Source organism: Falco biarmicus, chromosome 7 (assembly GCF_023638135.1).
Source record: "Falco biarmicus isolate bFalBia1 chromosome 7, bFalBia1.pri, whole genome shotgun sequence".
NCBI classification, from domain to species: domain Eukaryota; kingdom Metazoa; phylum Chordata; class Aves; order Falconiformes; family Falconidae; genus Falco; species Falco biarmicus.
The window spans coordinates 13,372,274-13,384,428 of NC_079294.1; the positions used below are offsets into that span (position 1 = coordinate 13,372,274).

The window sequence follows — 12,155 nt, forward strand, 5'->3', positions numbered from 1 at the left end:
AATAGAAAATTTCTGAAGAACTACAGAAGACAATATATGACATCACCGCAGGAAGAATCTCTGACCTTCTACAGTCACACCATAGGACCTTGTCTCTACAGGCTCTTAGATTTCCAGATTTAGTTATAAAGAAAATAAGGTGTATCATATTGTACTTTCTTACTCACTTCCCCCCTTAAACACAAGTTTATGAAGACCTAAAGTCCCAACTTACCCTTAGGAAAACAAGGTGCAAAGCAAGATGATTATCCTGCTGCAATCTTCCTGCAGTAATGCCACACATTTAAACAGTGTCCTTCAGTAAGTCCTTCCCTGAGGGATCTGAAAATGAAAAGTAAGAATCATTAATATTTTCAAAATTATGAAAGCAGCAGCAGCAATCAGAGAAGGTACAACACTTCACCTGTGCATGAGGATTGTTTTCCTCAATTTAAACCTATAAACAGAACTCAGAACTCATGTTGGTCTTCCTCTAAACTTAAGAGGGTTTAAATCCTGTAAGCACAGCTATTAATACTTGGGACAGAAAGGGAACAATTCTTCTTAAGTGACTGTGATTTCACAAGTTCAACTTGGTATTTTAACAATACCTAGGTTGCAGAAGCCTTTTCTGAAAAAAAACCCAAACGTAGTATCTCAGATAACAGATGTGAGTTATGCATATCACTAATCACTTGCACAAGAATTTGGAATTCTGAAACATCTAGAACATAGCTTTCCAAGTTGAAGGAAGTATAGTCTGTAAGTACAAAATATATAAAATTAATGTATGCTTAAATACATGTATATACATTTCATTACTGGGAAAAAGTACAATCTACCTCAAAACCCTTTTATCTGTAGTACAGCATTTCTTAATTAAAAGGCCTCACAGACTATGACAAATCAGAAATTGAAAGCGTAATTATATTTGAAAATTGTAAATTCTCAACTAGGATACAAATTATTAGTATAACCTTGATAAGTGTTGATGATTGTACTGCAGGGATGCTGCTACAAAGTAACCAAAAATGGACCTCTCTTCCAGGGAACTTCTTCAGCTTGTACCCACACAAAACCCAGACTTTGAATGCCAAGCCAGTGAAGCACATATTAAGATGCAGAAAGAGAACTTGAGGCATTTGTAAGCCACATAACTAAGGAAAAGTGTCACTCTGAAGAAGGGTGCAGCACCACACTGTGCATGTGCTAAACATCACATCAAGAAGGTATGGCAGAGCTTCTTCTTGTTTTGTTACTTATGATGATACTCTTAGTAATTCCACTTTTCTTTGGGAATAATACAGCTAATTTAAAAAGTCTAAGCTTTAGTAAACTTTCTTTGTGAACAGAAAGGGTTCAGCAATAGTGATAAGCAATATACCAATACCATAATAATACTTCAAGTCCAACTTGTTACCAAACGCCAAAATCATTAGGCAGCAGGCTACCAGTCCCACACTAAGCCTGGCTCAGCTGCAAAGCTAAACTCTTATTACTTGGAAGAGAACACAGGAGGTAAATAACTCCCTGCCCTTACCTCCTAGCTGTGGCACTCCTCTACGTCCACAGCTAGGCGAGCAGAACAGATAGTTGCAGGTGAGGAAACAAACTATGGGAGTCTGGAGAAGGGTACGTGGAAGAGCAGACAGATCACTAGAAAAGTTTCTCTGCCTGAAAGAATGCATCTAGTGCTTGGGGAAGGAACATCAGCCATTTTGCAATGCACACTACCACAAGAGAAAGCTCCAAGACAGGCCACCACAAGATGAGCCAGAAGCATTAATAGGCCAGAGAAAGCCCTATTTTCAAATACTTGTCTCCCCATGACTTCTGAGCAGAATTCTAAACATTAGCACAGAATACCATATTATTAGCAACTAATAAATACTAAAATAGTTAATACCTTATCATTTAGAAATTGTGGCTGCACAGGAACTTGTATGTGGGTCCATAGCCAAGAAAATCACTTACAGGTAAATAGTTCTGCGTAATGCTGAATACTTTCCAAAATTGCTTTCTGACCCTACACATGTTTACCACCTTCAGACCTAAAACGGCCAAAGCAGAAATGTTGTCTGAAAGACTCTACAGAATTGCTCATGACCAACAACCATTTAAGCAGCCACAAATAATGCCAATAGGGAAAGTAACAGTGTTTTCCCAGAGTCCTTTACTCACTCTGTAATGCTGTCTAAATGCAACAGTTTACAGACCAGTATTTTTAAGGGTTATTTTCAATTACCGTAGTCTTGTGATAATGTTTGTAAATTAGCTTGCCAAGTGAAGAAAAGCACACATGAGAAAAAGGGCCATCACAGTCTAGTCAGCTTTGCAGGGTATACGAATACACCAAGAGAAAGCTACTGTGACCTCTACAGTGGATCGTAAAATAAATTCAAACACATTAGATATCACTGAAATGGTTTGTAGGATGACTTTTGAATGCACAGCACACTCAAAAAACAAAGACCATGATCCCAAGGAAGTTACAGCTCTGGATTCAGGTTACTGCTCACAGAAAGTTCTTACACCAAGTCACCGCTCACTGCATTTTTTGAGAACCAAAACTTGGCATTGGAAAATATTCAATAAGGTATCCAAACTCCAAGACCTATCAGCACATCAGTAATTACAGCTCTACCCAAAACATACCAGAAAAACAAATCAACCATTTTCATTTCAAGAACCAGTAAAAAATCTGATGTTGAAGTAGTTTAATGTAATTTGTTACTTCTCATTCAGTATTTACCAAGAGGTATCTTTCCACTGGAACAAGCATGAGGAATCTTCTCTTCAAATCAAAATCCTTTTTAGAAACTAAACCAGATACATAGTATACCAATTTCATCTTATCAACAACTTTACCAAAGTCTGACGAGGTCCTAGCCACTTCATGTGTCCTGTCTCCATTATTAACATGCCAATATTCTTCCCTTCACAAATGCTGCTAATCTTAAGTAACTGTAATCTCACTTATAAATACAGGTAAATACAATAAAAATAAGGGTAAAATACTGCAAGTACCAGCCAACACTAGGAAAAAAAAAAGATTCAGATTGCTCATCGGGAAATATGCTTAATCAGGCAATAACAAGACAGTAATGGGCACTGCCTTGAAATGCCTTCAATAGTGATACTCTGACTGAAAAGCAACACAGTTTAAGTGGTATGGTGATTAGTCATGCTAGGTAAATGAAGGATAAGAATGGATTACCCCAACCATTGTTCATTTCAGATTCGGTTAGCATGATAGCCAACTACCATACCTGAAGGAGTTATGTAGCCTAGATAATTCTTTACATTTATTTAAAAAAAAGAGAAAAAACCTGACTGCCCAACTTCACATTACAAATTAGTGCAAAAATGCGGTTAAAAACAGAGGTTCAAAGCTTTTAGTTCTTACCAGGTTCACTAAATTCCTCCTATTAGTAGCAATACTCTCAAGACCGCCAGTGTTTTACGAAAAATGAAATCAATGCCTAAACTCTATTTCTAAACTCAAAACAAAACATCATACTTTAACTGGAATCTCGCATTCCAGGGGGCATCTGTTATCATTGTTGCTGTTAAAAAAAACAAAACTAACCAAAACCCCCAAAGCAACCTATAATACAAGTAAGATCAAGGTACAACGAACAGGTAAACTGCAAAGGTTCAAATTATCAGTGCTAAACTAGTCTGAGCTTAGGCATCTCAAGTTACGTATCTACAGATTTCCGAGAATTTGACAGCACTCCATCTAGGTTCAAAGCCAATATTTTAACAGGAAAGGGAACAGTACAAGTTTAAAAGAAAAATAAATTCATATCTTTGCACAGGAGAAGCTCCTACTAAAGACATGTATAGTGCTCACAGAAGTTCCTTAGTGCAAGACTACCTGATCAGGCTTATTTACAAAGTTATTCAGGAAGAACACAAAAGAACCAATGGGAGAAATTTTACAAAGGGGACCCAAGAAAGAACTGGTAAAAAAAAGAAGCAGCAGGTGAGGAAGAAGGGATCAAGGTAAGGAGTGAAAAAGAGCTAAAACACATTTCCTGCAAAAATTTACATCCTGGCAGCAGCAACCTAACAAATTTCACTGATCCACATATCTGGATATTTTAATGTTATTTTGCATGGCAGTATAGAACCCAGGACCCAACACCCAAAGTTTTGAGACCTAATTCAAACAGTAGTCTGTTCTTTGACCTTGTACAGGCCGTATGTATAATTTCTACTTGTGTAAAATGAGAACACTGGTTACTCATTTCTTTTTTAAGTTATGAAATGAGCAAGTGAAAAGGCATATGTAAGCAGTAAAAAATATTCTGCATAAAAATTAGCCAACTGAAATTAATGCCAAGATGCAACAACATACACAATTTCCAAAATTGTGCATGCAGGTATTGGTCTTACTTTTTTAAATGCAAACAGCCTTCTCTTACACTTACATGTCAACTGATGCAGGATTGCAAAGATGCATGGGAATTGCAACTAAAAGTCAAAGAAATAACTCTAATGTACCACAAAATGTAATGTGCAGAACTAGCAACAGTTTAATTATTTCAGCTTCCAGTATGTGTTGGTGACTAGAGAAGCACAGTTAAAACTTTAATTCAAAATAAATTGACTATAATTAGTTCAGATTTTCCTCCAAGGAATTCTGAAATCATTTTTTCTTGGAATATTTCGTTAAAATCCATCAATATACGGAAGTGATGAGAGGGTTCAACCAACAATCTGTAAAACATAATACCTTTAAAACTGATGAAAAAAACAAGGATACTCCAGTTCACTTACACTGACCTTTAGGTTAAAATGTTCAGGGAATTAAAAAAAAAAAAAGAAAAGAAAAAAAGAAAAAAAAAGAAACGATAGAGTTTTGTGCGCCCATTAAGACAGAAAGAAATACAACAGACAGAGAAAATCTTGACGGTCCTAGTTCTGAATTCCCCGTGTTATCAGGACTACCCGAAAGTAAACTTTTTCTTATAGCTATGAGTACGGTGGAGTACTTCAAAAGCAACATGCAGCTTAGGTCAGCTCCTGCATTATTTACTTTAAACATGTAGTTAAAAGGGACAGACCCGCCGGCAGCTCGCCGCGGTCGGGCCGGGCCGGGCCGGGCCGGGCGGCGCGGGACAGGCACGCTTACAAAGCCCCCTAGCGGCCGAGACTGGGACCAGCAGCTCGCGCCAGCACGGCGCACCGTCCCCGAGCACGGGCACGGCGAGCTCCCGGGAAGAGCATTTCTTTCCTTATCACCCGGCGAGAATGCAGCACGGGCTCTGCCTGCCTAGGTGCGTCACGGCCACCGACGTGACTGTTCTCGGTTTGCTCACGGACACAGCTACGCCGGCGGGACTCAACGCAGAATATTCGGCTTCGCAAACTTCCGTTCCTTCAGCGAAGGTCTGCGAGTGTCCTCCTGAAGGATGCCTTACACGCTAAGAACACACCGCCACATACCAGTCTACTATGAGTAGTGGAGTGTTTTGAAGTTTTACACAAAATACTCCTGAAGGACGCCAGTACACGCGATTTATCTTCTGTTAAGGCAATGCTTCTGGAAGTCTTAAGATCCCATCAGCATACTTCTAATATTGCTATTAAACAGAATGGAATTATTTTTGCGCTATCTACTCAAATAACAAGTCCCAAAGGGGAAGTTATACAGAACAATCTATTATTATGATCAGTGCTTTTCTCTCCTACAAAGTTTGCACACGTAGAAACACCTACAGCTTTAGGAAAGCACGTTTTACCTTTAACCTCAAAAACATGTGCAGCCTCTGATGCTGTTGGTGCTAAATATAGCATTTTAAAACAATTTAGTCTCAGCCCAAAGTATTTAATTGGATTATGTTACACATGCAACACCTTAGCTAAAATAAAGTCCAATACCAGGGAGTGGTAGGCATTTGGTTGCAATTATTTACATTTTTACAATGCTGGCAGCTGCTTTCTATAGGGATACTTTAAAAAAAGAAAAGCATACTACTTAAGCTCAGTATGTTCCAAGCTTAAAAGCAACTTGTTATACTAACACAAGCTAGTGATAATGTAACAAATGCTTAAACAATTTCTGATACTTGTAGTACCACAGACTCCTTCAAAAAACTACTGTATTTACATCATACTTCCCAAGCTCTAGTAGCACTGAGTTTCAGTAGAGTGCTATAAATAGATTTTTGAGAATTTTAGCACTTCCTTAAAAATGATTTTCAAAGCAGCACAAAGGAAAATAAACCCTTGTAAAAATGCACCTGGATGGATCATTTAATATGCTCATTTTAGTTATGTACTATAAATTTAAAATATATACGGTTTTTGAGAAAGCACTTAACTCTGGCCACTGATGTCACTGCTGAAAACAGCTGTCATACTGAAGAATCTCAGGAAGGTAAGACAACACAAGGGAAAAAAAGCTGCCTATTAATTCCTCATTCATTTATGACATAAGTATACAAGTACCAGTGCTGTAACTGGCTTCAATGCACAGGTTTAAAATGGACGTCCAATTGACCAGCAAACGCTGTTCCCTCCTGTTTTTACTCTGCAGTGTAGAGTTTTTAAATTTCTGTCAAGGATCTTTATTAAGAAAGAAATAACCCTCCAGTTATCTGCATGACACTGAACTAAAGAATACACACATACCCCCACAGGCCTATTTTGGTCTAGATTAAAAACGTTTCCCTCCTACTTATTAAGGAAATATTCCATGCTGTTATCAAAAGCGATACAGGAGAGGGCAAAAGGGGGGTAGCGAGGAAGGGTGGGGTGTATTCTGGAGGGAAGGTGACAAGTATGTCTTCCTTTTACAAGTAAATGGTCTTTCTTCTATTTTCAATTAAAACAGCAGTTTACAGTCCTTGTGGCCTAAATTTGGAACAGTGTGGCATTATATCTGTATATCTGGTGCTTTCCTTGGGTGGAGAGAGTCTAAAGGTTATGCTGGTCGAAGGGATTCAAAACGCTTGAAAGCTGCAACACTGCAACTGGCTACCCTATTTCAAAGCCTTAAAATCCACCTGGTGGAAAAACAGAAATGCACACACATCATTAGGAGAGTGAAGTTTTCTGAAATTTAATATCGAGCAATATTTGAAGGTGAAAGGAAGGAGGAGAGGAACTGACAACTGTTCAAATTTAGTAGAGAAGGAAAAGAACAGATAAGACAAGAATGAGTAAAGGGGGCGACGAGGAGGAAAAGAAGTACAGAGAAAGGAGAACAGAAAAGGGGGGGGGCAGCAGGAATGGAAGAAGGGAGGAAGCTGAAGGAGTAGGGGGAAGAAGGGAATGAGGAAGGAAGAAAAGAGGAGCAGGGAAGCTCCCCTTCCTGCCTTCCTCCCTCCCTGGAGAGCCGTGACCAGCTGGCAGCCTCGTACAGCAGGCTCAGACCCTCCCATTGCTCAGGCCTTCATCACCTGTCTGGGACCAGGCACTCCGCTCCCTGCCCTTCCCGCCTCCCCTCCCTCGCACGGAGGTGCCGAGGGGGCCGTGCGGGGGAAAGGGGGAGGGGGGGCTGGCTCCCCTCTCCCCACGCCAGCCCCAGCCCTTTGAACTGGCTGCAGCCAGCGGCCGCCGCACCAGCTCGCCAGGCTCCGGCCGCCTCCTCCTCCCCCCGCTCCCCTTCCGCCTGCCGGGCCGGCCGCCCCGCTCCGGGCCGCCGGGCCGGGCCGGGTCCCGCGGGACCGGATTCCTCCCCTCACCTCGCGCCGTCGGGATCCGGCTCCTCGGCGGCGGCGGGAGCGGCAGCATTCCCGGGACGCTCTCTCCACGCCGGCGCCCCCGGCGGCTTTTCCTCCCCGCGGGGCTCTCTCCGCTCTCCGGCCCGCAGCTCCCGAGCGCTCCCGGCCGCCGCAGCCCCGTCCCACCTCTCCGTTCCCTCCCCGGCGCTCTCGGCTCAGTAATGGCGGCCGCCGAGCTTCCCCGGCTCTCGCTTCGCTGACGGAGTCTCTCTCTCCCCCTAACTTTACCTCAGCAGCTTCCCTCCCCTCCCCCCTCCCTCCCGCCGCCGCGGCTCAGCGCGCGCCCGCCCGGCCAGCTGCGCGTGCGCGGGGAAGCGCCTCTTCCTGCTGCCGCTGGAATCCCTGGGAAGCCTGGGAGAGTGCGCGCGGCCGGCGACCAGCTGCGCGCGCCCGCGGGCCGCTCCGCCTCCCCCCCTCCCTTTAGCGGCCCGCGCGGACGCGCGCGTAGGCTGCCCCAGTGGCTGCGCGAGTAGCGTAGAGAGCCGGCAGGCTGAAGGACCGCGAGTTCGAGTCCTGCCTCGGCAGCGACACACGGTCGGGACGCCGCCCAGCTCCGCACTGCGTCCGGCGAGAGGGCTACCGCGCAACTTCGCGTGGCCTTGCCCTGCCGTAACACGGCGCTTCTTTTGGGTTTTAATCACGGAAAAAACGAGGGCTGGCAGCAGAGCCCGCTCTGCGGCCTACAGCCGTACCCTCTGCCTGCAAGGGGGCCGTAGGGCACTGCTTCGCCAGCCGTGCCGCCTGCCTTTGACAATTCAGAACCCCATCGAGCAGCCAAATGTCACACATGCTTTCCAGCACCATCCCCATGCGCCGCCATGTTGCGGGTGGCCGGCGGGAGGTTGGAATCCTCCTGCCGGTCCCGCAGGCCTCCCGGGTTGTGCCTGCGGCCTGTGGTGGCTGTGTGGCCTGTGGGGCGCTGGTGGCTGTGTGGCTGCCTTGGGCGCTGGGTTCCCCTGGGGGTGCTGGGTGAGGCACTGAACGCGGGGAAAGAACGAGTAAGCAGGTGCTAATCCGTTCTGTCCCTTGCAGGGAACAGGGCACCTGTGCGCACAGTGCACCTACGCCTTATTTCTGCGTACGCGGAAATGCATGTTCTACACAGCTTTTATTACCGAAGGTGGTTTTCATGTGTACGTACAAAGGAACAAAGTAATATTTTACTTAGCAACCATCTTCCTGGCGCAGTCCAAATTTTGAGTGGTTTACTTGTAACCGTAGTGTTTAATCACAGTATGGTTCGTTCTGTGCAGTTTTACACGTTGCATGTGCGTCTTAAAATTTTACATCTGAAAATTAGAAAATTAAAAGGCTTAAAAATTCAGATGCTTTCTAAAGATTCATAAACTGTGTCATAAAATGTTACAGGCACATTACTGTGCCTGTAAGCTTGAATTTTTGAGAAAATTCTAAATAGCTAAACTTTTTTATGTTAAATTTGAGCAAATGGCCTCGTGTGGATGTTGCCCTACAGGAGAATATTTCTAGAAATACTCATCTTAGGTAGGTCCACATTGAAGAAAAGTAACATTATTTGACACTGTAATCACAGCATCTGCTCAAGAGTGTTTGTGGTTATGTGGTAGGTGGGTTGTTTGTTTTTTTTTTAAAAAAAAAAAGAAATGCAAACTAACAAGCCTAAAATCAGAACTTAATTTTAATTTGAATTGCCTGATTTTTAGCTGCTTCTATTTTTTTTTTGTTCAAAATACTTACCTTGTGGTATTAAAGCCCCATTTCACATTACCAGAATCAAAACCTTATATTCATATGAAAAAAAAAAATCTTTTGAGATTTCTTACCTTAATAAAATAGAAATTTAAAGGAGTGCAATCTGTGTCCTTCAGAAACTCCACTTAGGTATTAATTACCTTAAGCAGTTAATATTAATGAATTTTCATAAAGTTCCTTCATGTAGAAGACCTTTCATGTAGAAGACCTCTCAGGTAGGAACTGATTGTATCACTTACTTTGATCCTGATCTGAGTAAAAAAAAAAAAAATAATTCAGCAAAGCAAGCAGGCTTACATAGGTGTAAAAAAAATCCAAACCCCAAAACGTTTAATGAAGCAGGACGTGAGCTTGGGAATAGCAGGAAGCCTTTCCCAGCAAGCTCAAACATAAAGCATGCAAGAACAGCCAAGGAGTGCTTCAGTCAGAAGCAGATGGCAACACCATTAGTTACTGGGAGGGTGGAGGTACTCTCCTCACAAGGATGCACAGCGAGCAAATGAAAGGCAACAGGTATGAGTAGCTTCCTGTGATGTTAGTCCCCTGCAGTCACACTATCATTTCCAAAAGCGGTCCTCAGTGAAAGAAAGGAACAGGTTTCCAGACAGAATTCGATCAGCTAATTCTTCTTCCTTGACCTTAAATATTCCCCCAAAAAATTAATATAATGGAGGAAGACTGTAAAGACAGAAATTGATTTTCATATAGATTTCCTCAGTTCAGATCACAACAATTAGAGGAAACTGATGTGCAGAAACTGCATTTGCTTGTTGCCTTCTAGGAAGCATGCAAAAATCTGGCAGGCTAGAGTAGGCAGCTTGATATGATTTTGCAGAGCTTATTAAACCCTTTGATTTTGGATAAAGCTACAGAAAGGCAAGAGTTATGGCCAACAAACCAGCAAGCAGGGTTATAAGCATATTTATGAATCAGTGTTTTTCCTAGACTCTATGAAATGTATAAGCTTTACAGTTTAGTGTTAACTATTGGGTAGAGATATACATGCAACCCATTTCAGAGGTATCTTAAGAAGACAAGCAAGGTTTATAAAGTTTCAGAGGGGAAGTGGTGAGAAAGTTTCAAATCCATGAGAAAACAGTAGACATACAGGTAGTTGTATGCCCTTATAATAATTAGGGCTATATGGCTACTTAAAGATTTCATGTCACTGGTGAAGCAATAAAATAAATGACAACTCGATCAAACTATTTTTAACATAAAATGTAATTAAAATAGTTCAGAAATATTTGTATTTTTCATAAGAAATCTTTCAAAAAATCTTTTCCACAACTGAGGAGAATACAGGGAGCATTATAACTTAGAGAAGGCAGGCATAAAAATAAAATAATGAAATCCTATTAATAATTTTTGTTAATTATACAGAAAGAAATTTCAGAGAAATGTTTTAGTAAAACTTGAGAAGCTCAGACGAAAGTCATTAATGATGTGCAACATTTGTAATTTGTAATGACTATTGTTATTTGAGCTTTTTTCTGTAGCAGATTTCCCCTTAGCAATACCCTCATGCTTCAAGGGCTGATGATAAACACAAATAAAGTAAGCGCCTTCCTGATATCTAGAAGCCGATGCAAGGCAAACAAAGAATGGATAGTTTGCCTGTCTTTCTTTTAGGAAGGGGGCCTAGGAATAGAAAACAACAGCATCAGCATCAGCGGTCCACCACTTCCCAGCCTCTTTCTGTCTCTTTCATTAAGCCAGGCCAAAGGAGAGAAAAGTTCACACCTCACTTTCCTCACGTCTCTGGAACTGGGGGATTTCAGATCAGTAATGCACACACTTTCCATGGGTACAGCATTTTCTTAACTGCCTTTGCTCTTCCATCGTTGCTTTCTTTATACCACTCGGAAGTACAAAGCAAGCATTGGTACCAGTGTACTGAACCAAAAATAAATGTGCTGGTTTTGGTTCTAGAACATGAAAACTGCCCATATTATTTTACCACAAGCTGCTTTTCAGACCTCTTCCCCAACATCTCTCACTAAACAAAACTGCCAGGTCTGTCTCACTTTAAGGAAAAGGCACTGTTTTGCATAAAATTTAAGAATCGATGTCACAGCACCTTCTCTGTGAGAAAGTCTTCACACACTTTGAAATTGTTCTACTATTTATGCTCATGTTAATTCATTGCACTGTAAGAACATTTGTGTACAGGAAGAGAGGGCAAAATAGAAGCATAAATACTTACACCATTATCTCAAATTATTAGGGAAAACCTGTTTGGTTTCTAATAGGATCATTTAGATAAATGCATTCACTTGCTAAGAGACCCACATCACTGCATAATTCCATGGTGTTAAGGGGAAAGCTCACCAATATTACTGGTTTCCTGAGCATCAGCACATCTGACACAACAAATAGAAGGTAGAATATTCCCCTTTCTTCACCTTTCTCTTATCTCCAACCTGGTTCTTGTTTGGGGGTCCAGATTTCAGGGTTGTGGGGGTTTTAAACAAATCTTTTATCCATTTTTAAATTTAATACCGCATTGCTCACTGTTTTTTACTCATTTGGATGATCTACCATTTCAAAAGGAATGTCAGGAGCATGATCAGTGATTGCACTGAACCTGGCTTATGCAAGATCAAGCATTTTTTTGTTGCAATATTCTGTCTTGAGGATACCTAACATAAATACAAAAAGCTATTAATAAACAATCAATTATCCATAGATCACCATTTGGGTTTCTAG

The 12,155-nt window shown here is 41.9% G+C and overlaps 1 protein-coding gene across 2 annotated transcripts in view; it reads right to left on the reverse strand.

The window, feature by feature from the left end:
- The window catches only part of ARHGAP5 (Rho GTPase activating protein 5), a 55,913-nt gene extending 47,951 nt beyond the window's left edge, over positions 1 to 7,962 (reverse strand). Inside the window, exons 1-2 of one of the 2 annotated variants that reach the window (XM_056345491.1) lie at positions 7,677 to 7,960; positions 215 to 321 (exon numbers count right to left, since the gene is read on the reverse strand). The gene's annotated coding sequence lies outside the window, so the exon portion shown is untranslated. Of the gene's footprint in view, positions 1 to 214; positions 322 to 7,676 lie in introns of both variants that reach the window. The other variant, XM_056345492.1, reaches the window with a different exon arrangement.
- Positions 7,963 to 12,155: the final 4,193 nt, after the last annotated feature.